At 35.6% G+C, this 15,635-nt stretch overlaps 1 long non-coding RNA gene across 1 annotated transcript; it reads left to right on the top strand.

Annotated features, from left to right (window-relative positions):
* Positions 1-6,072: 6,072 nt before the first annotated feature.
* Positions 6,073-8,244, top strand: LOC133865713 (uncharacterized). The gene is made up of 3 exons (XR_009899794.1): positions 6,073-6,137; positions 6,734-6,765; positions 8,074-8,244. It is a non-coding gene; the product is annotated as an uncharacterized LOC133865713 (long non-coding RNA).
* Positions 8,245-15,635: the final 7,391 nt, after the last annotated feature.

Below are 15,635 nucleotides of genomic sequence, written 5' to 3'. Positions count from 1 at the left end.
AGAGGCAACTTACTCAAATGTTGGTGTATTTGTCAGTTGTATTTATTGCTTTGGTGGGAGTATTGTTGATGGGGTGTAAGGTCATGCTGATAAGTGTTGAATGTTACACATTCAAGCCCTTTAATTTATATATGTTAAGCTCTTAATTTTGTTATAGTATGATGTTTTATATTGTTTTTTTTGTTTTCTTGTATTTTACAGGTTTTGGAAGAAAATCCATCAAATTCCAAGATTATAACGAAGTCGGCAAACTCACTTTTAGAAGGATTCAACTCCAAATCAATTTTGAATTTAAGAAAAGAGAAGTTGGCAAAATCTGTTATTTTTGGAAATAATCCAGAATGAGCATGTCTTTGTATTTTAATCATAACTGTTCTCTCAAGTATTGGATTGCAATGAAATTTGTGGCCTTCGAAATCTAAGACAAAATGAAATAAATATGTTAGAAATGGGTTTTTTTTTTTTTAATTCATATATTTACCATGTCAAAATCACCCCGCAATAAAGGACCGCAAATCTGTACGAATTTGAAATCTTTTTCCTACTTGGACTGAAATTTTAGAAAAGGAAAAGACTTGTACTTATTCTATTGGACTAAGAGATCTATTTACGATATTATAGGATTCCTAGGGTTTCTAGAGCTTCTTTAATCTCTATAAATAGGCCTCTAACCTTTGAAGAGAAGACACACAAGCTTTGAGGAAGAATTTGAGGCTACTTCAAGAAGAATTTTGGTTTTTCTTTCTTCTTTTATTTATTTTCTGTATGTATATAATTTTAGTCGATATTAGTTGTAACTAATACTTAAGTTAGGGCTCGATTGAAGCCCTAATCATGTCTCTTTAAGTTTTTCAATTTGTTTTGCTACAATTTATATATTGATGCTTAACTTGATTAATTCTAGTTTCTTGAATTCGTCGCATGTTTATGTTTGGCCATCATATGCATGTGGTATGGATTTGTTATTTATGTCAATTTGGATGAACGAGTCCTGGGCATAATAAAGTAACAAAATAACCCCATCACAAGTTCTTGGATTAATCAACATGAAGACAACTGGAATAGATACCATGTTCCAATTTGAGCGTGTTTACCGATTTCCATAGATTTATGCTTTCTTGAAAAACAACTTAGTAGATACCATGCTAAATTCTTCAAGGAATAAAAGAGTTAGAGTGGATACTATGCCTAACTCGTTGCTTAGGGAAATCAATAGCTTTAAGAGAAGATACAATTTCCTTGTGCCTGGTAAACATTAAGCATCATGTTAAGATTGTAGTATTGTGCACATTGCGAATCTTATTTGAGTATGATTAACGATGGATATTGAAACTCTACATTTTCTTCTTACCTTTTTTAAATTCAATATTTTATCCCGTCTTATTCAACATATCTCTTTTAGGAATTTCTCTTTAAATACAATTTATACCAATCATCGTGGGAATGATCTCGTATTTGCCTGCTATACTATTGTTTTGATCTTGTGCACTTGCGAGTAAAACGTACAAGTATTTCCCTATTTATTTAGGTAGATATTTGCACAACACATGCATTGACAATTTATGTAATGGTTAGGGTTGATCAAATACCCGAGAACTCGCCCTAACCCGCATGCTCCGCCCCGCCCGCCCCTAAAATCCCGGGTTTTAGTTGATTTTTTGCGGGTACGGGTCCAAAAACGATTTACTCGTGCGGGCCGAGGCGGGTTGCAGGTTGAGGTTTTTAAAAACCGCCGGGGACCCCCCCCCCCCCCCCGGTACAATTAAAAAAAAAAACAAAAACAAAAAACCCTAGCAGTGCTGCACCCTTCACATTTTTTCCTTTCTTTTCTTTCTAAACCCTAGCACTGCACCCCTTCGCCTCTTCTTCTTCTTCTTCACGATTTCCGTTGTGCTGCGTCTGCTCCAGTGGAATTATGGAAGTTGATAGGCCTCGTCGAGTCACCAATTTTGTGGGGATGTCATGAAGCTCCAGATCAGGGTTGACGAGGAGACTGGGAATGGTGGGAAGATCGTTGATGCTCGCTTCAAGAGACCTCGCCGAGTCGCCGATCCTTAGGTCAATGGTCTCTCATCTCTCTTTTGTGATTTGTTTGAATCTGGCTTTTGTGATTTGTTTGTGATTTTCTTGTTTGAATGTGATTTTCTTGTTTGAATCTGATTTTGTTTGAATCCGGTATTGTTTGAATCTGATTTTCTTGTTTGGCTCCTGAGAAAATCTAGCTTTGGTTTGGTTTTTCATATTTCTAGATCTAGGTATTAAACCCACATATCCCCGCACAACCCTCACCCCCCGCCCCGCATCACCCCCCACCGCATGGGTTCTCTCCATTTTGTGTGGTTTGCGGGTGCGATTTTCGCAACCTGCAGGGGTGCGGGGCGATGCCAAAAAAGGGGCATCCCCCCCCCCCCCCTCCGCCCCATGCTCAGCCCTAGTAATGGTATCATCGGCATTGGCATTTTTGGATGTTTGATGGAGTGAATCTATGACTCCCATTTTTGTGAATTTGGATCATTATATAATTTGGTACTCCCATTTTGTGGAATGTGCATTTGAATGAATGACTTTTTTCGTGCATTTGGTTTAGTATCTATTTGTCATCAACATAAATACATCACATAATTGTCATCAACATAACACCTGGGCAATAAGCTAATAAACATAACTCCAGGACCACATGCTTCCTAAAACAAATACTCAATAAACAGTATATGTTTGTCATCAACATAAATACATCACATAATTGTCATCACAAGAACAATACTAAATATGTGCTATAATTCCAATACATTCACAAAATATTGTCCATTCCACCAACATAATACATTTATTGTTTATCCAAAGAGAAATACTAGAGGTACCAATCTTTTACCAAGAGATGGGTACCAAGATAATGTGGAGCTTATTCATTGGTACCCGTAGCATTTCTTTTTATTAATTGTTTTGATCATCTCCAATGAATAAGTTCCACATCATCTTGGTACCCATCTCTTGGTAAAAAATTTGGTACCCCTAGCATTTCTCTTATCCAAAATAGCAACATTCACCTTAATAGAACATGTACTTCCAAAGTATTAACTATTAACAATAACGAAAAACTTAGATTGTTCATCAAACCACAAACCATTCCACTAGCATGAGTATTTAGATCATTACAAAAAACTCAACAACAATGTTATCATTGAGTAGAAATTGTCTTACCCCTTCTTCGAACATAGGTCTGCACGGGTTGGGATGATGCAACTTAATTTTGGGATACCTAGAACGTAGCGAGGAGTCAGAACCTTGTTAACATTAAATTTGGTAATAGAAGAATAGAACTAAATTACACTTACATTTGAAGAAGTTTCGCAATCTTCCTCTTTTTTGGGTTCCATCTCTTTCAATCAGGGTTTACGGGTAGATAACAACCCTTATAATTATGATCTTTACCCCCACAGTTCCCACATGTGACCACATACCCATATGGCTTATCTTGTATGGGTTAGTGGGCTCATAGGGTGCCCTTCTCCTAGCCTTTCTTGGACATCGAGGCTGAACTCTATCAATTGGAGGCAAAATTTCATCACAGCCATCAACAACTAGCCACTATTCAAGCCTTGGCATAGCATGTACTTGTGGTTCGTATGCCTGTATGTACTTATTCATCATGTAATAACCATCTAAATATTGCTCAAGTCTTTGTTTGTACATGTAAATGGCAGTATAAGCATGTGCACAAGGGATACCATTGAGCTACCATTGAGCTACCTTCAACCAAATTAACTATTCGACGTGTGTCGAACATGTGGTCAACCTCGAACTCCAACTCATTTTGTCATCTACATAAACAGTTCTTTGCTTCATCTTTGGATCTTTCCAACTTCTTCTGAACTTTGGGACATATTTTCTGAGTCGCGGCTCGGATTCCGTCTCTTTTCTGCTGGAATATTGTCATCAATTGTCTCCAAATCATTTCCACCATAATCAAGCTTGTCCCTAGATTCTTTGATCCATGCAGAATGTTTCCGCAAGATTATTCAAAAGCATATCACTCTTGGAAAGTGTAGAAAAGACATGTCTAGACCAAGATGCAAGGTTGACATCATTAAGATACCGATAGACACCAGCATCCATACCTTGTATCACTTTCATGTGATGCTGAAAAATCATTGTATTTGATGCTCTTGTAGCTCCCCACAACTCATCCTTAAATGTTTTTCCCTTGTATTCCTTTGACTTGAAGTTTGCATGTAGGTGACACACACAAAATCAATGCTCAACATGTGGCAACAAATGATCTACTGCGGGATGAAGCCCCTGCATAAATGCAAAGAATTCTATCAATAAAGTTTAGGAAACCAAAAAAAGAAAAAGAAAAAAAGAGTAAACATGTAAACATGACTTCGTCATTACCTTCTGTCGATCAAATATAATAGTCCAACCGCAACCTTCGCCACTTCCCACATAAATATTATCAATAAGAAGTTCTATAAACCACTCCCAAGATTCTCTGGTCTCAGCCTCTGCAACCGCATACGCAATGAGGAACATATCATCATTCTCATCATTTCCAATGGCATTCAACAACTGGCCCCCTATTTCCCCTTTAAGGTGGCAAGCATCCAAACTTATGATTGGTCTACAACCATACTTGAAACCTTTCTTGCCTACATCCAAGCATGATCCCTCTATTTGCACGTATGCACTACTGTTGGAATTTGACCTCAATATGGGCTCACAATACTTCCTTGTGTGATGGTATTGCTCCGAATGACTACCATAGATCGCCTTCAGTGCAATCTTTTTTGCTCTCCAACATCAGCCTACGAAAACATCAATGTTGTGATCCTTCTTCACCCATTGTTGCAATGCATATGGGGTCCATATGGAATCATCCTTGAAATCAGTCATATACTGGGTGGCAAAATACTCCACATCAGCCCTTGTGTTCTCATATTGATTCCTGCATTGATGGTCTAGTTTGAATGTTTTTATCTGTATTAATTCTTTCTTTGCATCCAAAGATGCATGAATCTCCAATCACAACCTTGACCTTGCTCTTTGCAAACTGCATTCACCCTTACCCTATCATTGTGTTTGTATTTGAAAGAAAACTCATGTTGCACAGCATACCATTTTAGTGCCTTTTTAAAGACACGAGTATTAGCAAACAACAGACCCTTCTCCAACTCGACTAGTATTCTCATGTCATAGCTCTCATTGAACTTCCTATACCTCATCTTTCTTCGACTTGTCCTTTCATCAGCAGACCCATCCAAACTTACCAACTCTTCACTATCGTAGTACTCTTCACCCTCTTCATGTCCAATGTTTGCATTATGCTCAGCATCTACAAATTTTCCTCACCAATTTTCCATATAGTCCTTTTTGAGTGGGACATTAGTTGTTTGTTCTACTTTGCTTCAAAAATCGTTAAATCATTCAATGAATCCGTTCTTTGCACAAATCACAAAAGATACCTGATTTTTCACCAAATCATCAAATGTACCCGTTGAACAAAACACAATGAATACCCAACGTTTTGATAAATAAAACCAACCAAACTATAATGTCCAAGACATTTTGTAGTAGTTAAAACATGAAATTTGAGTAAATAATTAATTAAAGTTAATTCAGTGTCCTTAAAAATGCAAGAGAATATTTTTAGGTCCAAAGAAAATAAATAGAAAAGAAAAAGAAAATAGAAAAGAAATAGAAAATAAAAGAAAAAAAAAAAAGAAGAAGAAGAAGAAAGAATCATTAAAAGAAAAGTCAAAAGAAGAAAAATAAAACAAACAAATAAATAAATAAATAAGAAGGGAAGTGCATGTCCGTGCGTGTCACTTCTCAAAAAAAAAAATTAAAAGAGGTAGTAGCCTCTGCCTCTTTTTGTTCTAAAAAAATATTTTTCTCATTTTCTCTGATCTACGAAGATCCAATCGTTCAAACTCAAATCCAATTTTGGAAACGTGATCTACGAAGCCCGATTTACGTTTTTACCAATCATTTTGAAGTAAATAGTTAAATTCATATTTTGAAATTTTTGGTTAAATCTAGCAAAATATGAGTTTAATCTAGTGTTTTCTTTAGGTATTGTGCTACTTGGGGCCTACTTGTGGTTCCTCAAATTTCATTTATTATTTGGGTGAATTTTGGTAAGTTCCATAAACCCTAACTTTTAGGTATTTAATTTTAATTGAGTTTTCATGTGATTAACCCTTAGTAAATGCTATTGGGTTAATAATATTGTGTTTGGGGTAGTGTTTTGTAAATTATGGTTTAAGTTTGGAAACTCCAATTTGATGGGTTAAATTAATTTGGAATTTTTAAGTGTTTAAAAGTTAGATCGTTAAATCATGTTAATAAGTTAGTAATTATTGTAAAAAGATTAGTGAACGTAATTTTAGGGTTAATATTATTTTAAATACGGTAGCATTTTATGTGACTAGGTTAATGAAAATAATTTATGGGTTAGTGAAAATAATTTGGAATTAGTATTTAATGTTATAGGTAGTTATTTAAGTGATGATTTCAATATCTAACCCTTAGTGAATGCTTTGGGTTAGTATTAATTAAGTTTAGTTAGCGTCTTAGATATATGGGTTGATGTCTGGAATCCTTAAAATGTTATGGGTTTTCTATGGGTTAGCTCTTGAGCAATTTAAGAGCTAAAGGTGAGTCCAATATTAGAAGTTGTTAATAATGTGCAATGTATTGTTTTTACAATGATGCATTACATGTTGGTGTCCAGGAAACCTAGTGCTTAATATTCGTGCAGCCAAGGTGATATTCTACTCACTAAGAAACTATTTTTTTTTATATATTATAGAATTGCAAAATATATATGTTTTATAAATCCGAACCAACTGTATGTTGAATATATCTGTTTTGGTTGATTTGAGTAGTTTTGATTATGTTCAAATAATATCAATGATGTTATGAAATGATGCATGAATGAAGGGTGTTGTATTGATTTAAAGTGTTTGAATGTGTGCTACAGTTGTGATTTAAATTATGCAAAGTAGAATGATAAAATTGCATATTGATTGGTTTATTGTATTTGAAGAAAGCACGATTTGCAAGGAATATGAGTATAGAGTTTGAATTGCAAAGCATAAAGCATGAACATAATAACGAAAGAGAGGGTAAGCCTCATAATAATGAAAGAGAGTGTAAGTCTCATAATAACAAAAGAGAGGGTAAGCCTCACAAAGAACAATAAGACTATCATGAGCATGCATATCATTGTTTAAATTGTGTGATGTTTTCATGATATAGAATATTGTAGTTTTTATGCTAGACATATTAGTATGCCTAAGAGTTTTAATGGCAAAGAGCTTTTGTATATTTCTGTCATCTGGTTGCATGATTTAAGAACATTGAGCTTGGATGTACAATGGTATTTTCATTGTTCGGGTATGAGGAATACAGTGTCCTGGGAGTAGGTAAATGGATTGTCATAGACATGAAGTTGTAATGACATAGGATTCGGTATTACCTGTATTCAGGGAATGATAGTATGCTCATACTAAAGAGTGAAATGACATATTTTAAGCTTGGCGTACTTAGATGTGATGCTATTGGTTGGGGTGTCAGAGTGTTTTGGGAGTAGGTAGATGGATTGTCATTGGCACATTAGTAGGACGTGCATGGATATTGGATTTTTACTCTAGTAACCGCATGAACAACTATGAGCCAAAGACATGAAGTTGTAATGCACTGAGGCACGATGATATCACAGTTGGTAACGTTAGATCTCTTTGCATTTGAGCTACCATCATAAAAGTATTATAGTAGATGGGTGTATACATAGTTGCTTCCGAACCATTGGAACTTCTACGTCCAACTACATAACATGTTTTAAATATTTTCTAATAGCCGGTGTTTGCTATATCAGCTATTGAAGGTTTTTCAAACAAAGGTTTATAAAATTGGTAGCTGTTATAGTGCTCACAAGACTATAAAGGAAAATTTGGTTTATTGTGAAAACTCAATTAATTTAATATCACTGTGGTCTCGGTATGTTTTATACTAAGATGATGGGCTCATAATTCCACCTGGGTGGATGCGGCAACCCCCACAACTGTGCAGACATTGATGCTTTGGTTGCAGGTTTAGCGGATATAGATGAAGACTGGCATACTTAGCGTATGAGATGCTATGATTGGAGCATATCGCGACGGTCATAAATCACAGACTCATAGGTAGTCCATATTTTGGATATTTGGATTATTGGCTCGTGTCCTACGTGGCATATGTATTTTGTGAGCCTGTACTTTGGGTGTGCAAATTAGGGTTTAATGCTTTGTAAGACTTAACCAAATAAACTAGTAAATGGCTCTTGTTGTTGATAATTGTTATGTATTAGATATATTTTTGCTTATGATATGTGTTCCGCTACACATTGTGTATTATGTTCCATTGTTAGATACAACTATGATTATCAAGTGCATGTGATAGGGCATGTGCCATATGTTGATTGAGCGACAAGTAGTCGTATTGTGAAGATCCATTTACATTTTTAAGAGAATAATGTCTATTAATTGATTTGTAAAAAAAAAAAAAAAAAGGGTCGTCACACAAACAATTAAATGAGACAATCTCAAATCATCACATGTATCCGAAAATCACAATAGATATCCAAGAATCATCTCAATAATGGAATGGAAGTAGAACAATTAAAAATCAAAAGCATATAAAATCAAATAGCATAAACTAGCATGAAAACATTGTTGCTCTTCAATGGTGAGGCTGTATCCTCAACCTTAGTTGAGATTTTAGCCTCTCATGGCATAAGAAAGCATAAAGAAACTATAAGAATCCATTAAAAATCAAAGAAACTTACAAAATATGGGAGTTCTAGGTGAAAATCACTCAAGAAACTCTAAAAACTAGTGAAAACAGCGCCCTTGGTGCACAACCAAGCGTTCTGGGCAGCCTCCCTCCGAAAATGAGAAAAGAGTGGTATTTATAGACAAAAATTAGGTCTTCAGCGTGCAGGTGACACGTGTGCCCTCAAGCAGGTAAGGTTGCGCTCGAGCGCACTCAGGCATTTATCAGGCCTTGTGTAACGCCCCGCTTTTGCAAAAAGCGTAGGTGAAAATTTTCGAATTTCCACGAGACATTACTAACTTATCAGAGGTAATTATTGGCAACGGAATGAATGTAATATAAATTGGGAATAGGTTGACACCTCAGAGCTACTACTAAAATACCTCAAAATATATATATAATGAGCCAGTCAGCATAATTATACAGACAGTAATACCAGTCATGCCACACAGGGCTAGACAATTATACAAGCCAAATATCTATATATAACTGGAGAATTATAAATATTGTCTTAAGTTAGGCTAATGGACTATAACAGGGTAGTCCCAAAATATAGGCTATCCAGCCTTACAAAACTGAACCAGGAACCATCTATGTGTCGGGATAGTCCTGATAATCCTCTTCTTCTTCATAGCCTGAACCATTACAAATGCCATACAAAGAGAAGAAAACAACACAACACTAAAGTGAGTCCGCTGTTTCCAATAATAATATGAGTGCTGATTTATTTAATTAATGCAACACAATGCAATGGCCTTATAATCACATGTATATACAAAATATAATCCATGATCGCGAGTCATAGACATAAAATGAACATAAACGTAATCATAAAGCAATGATAGTTTTAAGGGTATAGTTTTAGGTATTTCCCTTTTTCCACTCCTCTGTTGGCCTAGGCACAGTTAGCGTGTTATTTGAAGCCTGGGCTTCCTCCCTTTAACTTTTAATTATAATCTTTGGGAGCCTAGGTTCCTGGAAACCTCGGAATCCCTGGTGACCTAGGTACACCAGTTTTTGTATTTATTATTTTCTTTTCAGGTACCTCCTTATTCACTGAGAACCTAGGAACTCATGTGAAGCCTCTCGTACCCACTGTGGATCTAGATCCAGCAGCTTGTTATTAGACAGATTATTAAAAATAATAAAACATGCAAAGCCACATGCGCAAACAAGTAAATAAAACAATAAACATAATATTATAGGAAAGTCAACCAGCTTCGTCCTCAGTAAGTTTAGAGATACTTACTAGTTTCTGCTCCAAAAGTCTTTCTCAATAACTGCATAATTCCAATCATATGGTAATACTAAATTAGTGAAATGATGCTACAAATATGTTCACTATATTTATCCTTAAGGTATCATTTTAACCGTTGTCCTAATACTTCCGTTTTTTTTTTGGTTCTCTTGATCAAGATATTGAATGCCATCTTAGGTTATTGAATAATGAAACTAAGACATCCCTTTTTACTAGCCATTAACTCCACTAGTATGTTGATATATATATATATATATATATATATATATATATATATATATATATATAACTCTCATTCATACCCTTATGTAGCCAAAATAATACTTTCCACACACACATGCATTAGCCATATACCCATATACACTTACTTACTAGTTCATACTTTAATATTCTCATTCATGCAGGGAATTCCAGCACACAACACACATACACACCTTCCTTTTCATTAATCAATACACCTATATTTCAACAGCTCACTACCACACAAAAGTATCAAAGCAAAGCTACTATTTTGCTTGTTTAAAGCTTCATGAGTGTAATTCTTTCAAGAGGAGAAATTACCCATGATCCTAGGGAACACATACTGAATTTTGGAGAGTAAAAAGGAAGATTCACTTACCAAGATTCGCACCCAACAGATTGGATAGAAGAAGGAGGTCTAACTCCAAAGCAAAGTGCTTGAAATGAGTTGGAAGTTGCTGGCTTTTGAGCTAGAATCTGAGAGAGGTTTCAGATGTTGATTACTGGTGTTTTGTTGAGAAACAAGAGGAGATTTAAGGCTTTATTTCTGGCTATAGGTGCTGGCTTTCACAAAAGAATGAGAGAGATTTTTCCATGGGAGATTCAGTACCCAAAACAGTGAAGGGGAGGGAGCTTACGTGAGTGATATGGGGAGAGCTTAGGCTGGTTTTTTGGTGTCCCATGCAAGCTATTTATAATAACTACGAATGGCTGAGATCAATCCAGCACAAATTCTTCCAAGGGTCGAATCTTTGGCAGCAAGAGAGAGAAATATCCATGCAAGATCATCTAATATCCAAGATTAGATTTTCTTCCATATCTTGTGTCATGATTAAATTGTACCACCATATCTAGTTCAATTTCAACCAAACTAAGCTAACTTAGGCTAACTAAATAAGTTTCAATCATTTGGAACCGTCCATAAGCAATGGGTTCAAAATCAAAGGTAAAAATCACTTTTCTGCTGTTTACCCGTAAGTTGCGTCGCACTGGATAAAATCGCTCGATTGAAACTTAGTCGATCGATCGACATCGACCTATAATCGCTCGATCGACCAGAAAGTCGCTCGATCGACTTCGCTTTACTGATCCAACTCTCTACATGCATAACTACATAATTCTATTAGGCTAAGAGCAATTCTTAAACCTTATATTTATGTACATATTTTAATAACTTAAGTGGGGTGTCTTTCTCGGGTATTACACCTTGCGCGGCACAGGGCACAAGCATTGCTTGCGCTGTGTGCGGCAGATGCACTCGAGTGCATTATGCTATGCTCGAGCGATTCGTCGCTCGATCGGAATCAAAGTCGCTCGAGCGACTTGTGCTGTCTAATTTTTGTCCTCTCCTCTCTTCTCTACAATTATACATGAAAAACGTCATTTTTCTCTCAATAACCTGCAAAACACCAAAACTAGCCAAAAACATTAGAAAATAACAAAACTAAGGGTTAACGAATACAAATTAAGGGGTCCAAATATACAATATTTATGACTCATCAAATACCTCCAAACTTACATTTTGCTAGTCTGTTAGCAAAACAAAATGAAAAACAAAATCAAAGCATGAAACATAAATACTCTTTCGTGGGAGAGACAATTGCATTTAGCATATGCAACAAGCCTTTTAAACCCTAGGATTACCTAGTGGATGAGTAAAGTCTCGTGTGGGATTGCTAGAAATAATACCCACAAACATTGAAACACAATGTTGTCAATAAGTAAGAATTTTCACACAAACCATGGTTCATATATCATGAGCATGCTTAAAAAAACAAACATCGTCATCAACATCAACAGGGGATCCAACATCAAATCACTCATAAATGAACAATTAAGACATCATATGTTCTCAAAAGTGTAAAGTGAAATAAGCATACAATCATGAGGTTTCAATTTAATCTCAAGATAAGTACCTCAAAAATCATTGGAATCCCTATCAAATGAAACAACCAAGGCATATCATTTATTTATTTATTTATTTATTATTATGTAGGTTGTACAATGCTCGGCTCCCTTAAGCTTTCTAATTGACCTATATAAGGAGTGTTTAGCCAATGACTCCCAAACTAGATAGTTTTAGAGCACTAGATGTAGAAACATTCCTAAAAGCTTAATTACTCAAGTCAAAAAGGCTACGAAGCCAAACTAACCATACAATCAACCAACTTGAATCTTACACCTTTTGACGCGAACACTCAATGCTTAGTGAGGCAAGAGGTTCGGTTTCTTAGTAAAAAAACTCAAGATGATACTATTTATTTATTTTTAAATAAATATATTTTGCAAGCCAATGTTATTTATCAATAGGTCATCCAACAATTCTCAAAATACACAATTACGCACAAATTCGTACCCCACAAATTATATGCTAATGTGATCGTGATAATTCAACTTAAAACATGTGAAGTTTCACTAGCCCAAAAATAAGTCAGAAGATTCAGATTCCTAATGACATGATGTGTTCAACACTTTAAGCAAGTCAATGAAATGCAAACTATAGTTACGGTTTAACTCAAACTTTGACAACAATGAGCACAAATTTTTTTTATTTTTTTTCAAAATTTTCTAGACAAAAAGACAACTAAAAATAAACAAACAAACAGACAGAGTGTTTTTCTATACCTCCAAACTTAAATTACACATTATCCTTAATGTGTAGTGTAGAAATAAGTTACCAGAAGGGAAGAAAAATTTTAGGTGTGAAAAAGGTCAGGGCATCCCCCAAACTTAAACACCAAAACATTTATCAACAAAACTAACAGCAATATTTTCTCATAGAAACAAACATCAAGAGGTTAATTGCTGTCAAAAATAAAATGACAAGCAATAAAATGAAAAAGAAAAAAGAAAAGAACTTGAAAATTATGTGCGGAATATAAAAAGGACAAATTACCCTACTTTTCCCGATCATTAGGATGTCCAACCAATCCCTTCCACCCTTTCTTCTTTAAAATTTAATACCCCACTGGAAGAATATGTCGTCATCTTAGGTAGCCAACTTGCTTGCTTCGAAAGATCTTCTTAGGACGATGGCTCCTAGATTTGTGACCTTGTGTGCATGGATCCTTGAGACTTTTAGCAGAAGATGACTCTTTGAGACATTGAAGAACTAAAGCTTAGGGCTCATGAAGTGTCTCAAGAGGGATTGTGATGAAGGAATGAGCTTCAGTACTCACTTCCTTGTTGTTTGACACTTTTGGAATTGGCGGGGGCTCAATTTGCTCTAGGTGCTCACTCTCAAGTATGGTGGTGGCTTGAACATGCTCATGATAAGAATTGCTGAAATCATCATCATCAATCATGTAGTGCCCTGCAGCCATCCGCTGACTTTGAAACTCTTCTTCCTCTATTCTGGTGACTTCAGCAACCATATATTCGAGCTGTCCTTCTATCCTGGCAATCGCCTAAGTGTTTTCCATCGTAGCATTCTTCACATCACTAATAGCCTGGCCTGTGAGCTGCATGAAGACCTTGAGAGTGTCTTCCAAAGTGGACTGTGAAGAAGAAGCTGGATAATTGTAGGATGAAGGACAGGAAGATTGGTTATCGAACTATGAAATTTAGGATGGTGTAATTCCTGAAATTGGGGAGCACAATTTCCAATGGCTTGAGCTTGCCACGAGAAATCAAAATGGTTGCTCTAGTCCGGGTTGTAAAAATTGGAATTTGATTCAAATCCCATGCTGGAGAAATTTGTGTTCATTTGCTCATATGAAAAATTTGAGGATTGTCCCCAGGATGAACAATTACTAGAACAATGATAAGGATTAGAGCAATGTGAACATGGTCCATGTGGGTGGAAATTGTGAGGGTAGTTGGTTGGAACAGGTGTCCTACCACTAGGCAAAGCATGTTGTACAGAAAAATTATCAAAAGAAAAATTCACGCTTCACTCTCACTCTTAAGCATTCAAATATCCCACATAAAACATAAACTAAATTTTTTTTTTTTTTTTTTAATGTTGATTTCTTTTTTTGAAAACTAAAATAAACTAAAAGAAGAAAAACAAACAAGAAAACAAAAACAATATATTAACAAACAAACCAACAAGAAATTGCAATTTTTTTTTTTTACACTTAGTTGCGAGCTATTGTTGCCTACAGAGGTGCGCTCGATCACACCATAGAGGGAGCTCGAGTGCAGGAATAGAGACCGAAATTCTGCAGAAGAAACTGAAACAGAACTGAAAAACACTAGAAAAAAAAATTCTCCTTTTTTTTTATTTGTTAGAACACAAAATAGAACAAAACAACAATTATATGAAACAAAAATCTACCTAAACTAGTAGAAAAAAAAAAATCAATTCAAACAAAAATCAATTTCTACAAACAAAACAACTCATCGGCAACGGGGCCAAAAACTTGTTATGAGTTTTAAATTTACTCGCAAGCACATGAATCGTTTGTAATATAGTGTGTGTGTGTGTGTGTGTGTGTGTGTGTGTGTGTGTGTGTGTGTGTGTGTGCAAGTGCGAGGTCGAATCCACTGGGAATTGCGTTGCAAAATTAATCTCTATTTAAACTAATCCTATTTTAACCTAATTCCAAATTTATGGCTTTTTAACGAAAGAAAACATAAACTAAATAAATCAAAAGATAAGGTTCTAAGGTTCAAGAATTCACACCCATCAAATCATAGCATTATATTCTCATGTTCATCAATACACATTTGAAGTTCTTACCATACAAATCTTATGTTTGTTCTACTTTGCTTCAAAAATCGTTTTAATCATTCAATGAATCCGTTCTTTGCACAAATCACAAAAGATACCCAATTTTTCACCAAATCATCAAATGTACCTGTTGAACGAAATACAATGAATACCCAACGTTTTGAATACCCAACCGCTCGATCGGAATCAAAGTCGCTCGAGCGACTTGTGCTGCCTGACTTTCGTCCTCTCCCTGCTTCTCTGCAATTACACATGAAAAACATTATTTTTCTCTTAATGACCTACAAAACATTAAAACACCAAAACTAGCCAAAAATATTAGAAAATAACAAAACTAAGAGTTTAACAAATGCAAATTAAAGGGTCCAAATATACAATATTTATGACTCATGACTTCACATCAGCCCTTTTTTTCCTCGCACCCTTAGGTTTTGTTCCTTTTTTTTTTTTTTTCCCGTGAATCAGCCTTTTTTTTTTAAGGCTTGGTTGCAGCAGCCTCATCAACATCAACATCCACCTCAACATTTTCTGCATCATCCGCATCTCCACCATCCCCCTCAGCATCCCCATGTCCAACATCCCCCTCAGCATGTCCAACATTTCCCTCAATACCCCCATCAGCATGGTCATTCTCATGGCCATTGTCAT

This window comes from Alnus glutinosa, chromosome 4 (assembly GCF_958979055.1).
Source record: "Alnus glutinosa chromosome 4, dhAlnGlut1.1, whole genome shotgun sequence".
Taxonomy (NCBI): Eukaryota; Viridiplantae; Streptophyta; class Magnoliopsida; order Fagales; family Betulaceae; genus Alnus; species Alnus glutinosa.
Note: the sequence above shows the minus strand (reverse complement) of the source record. Positions and strands in the feature narration are given on the sequence as shown.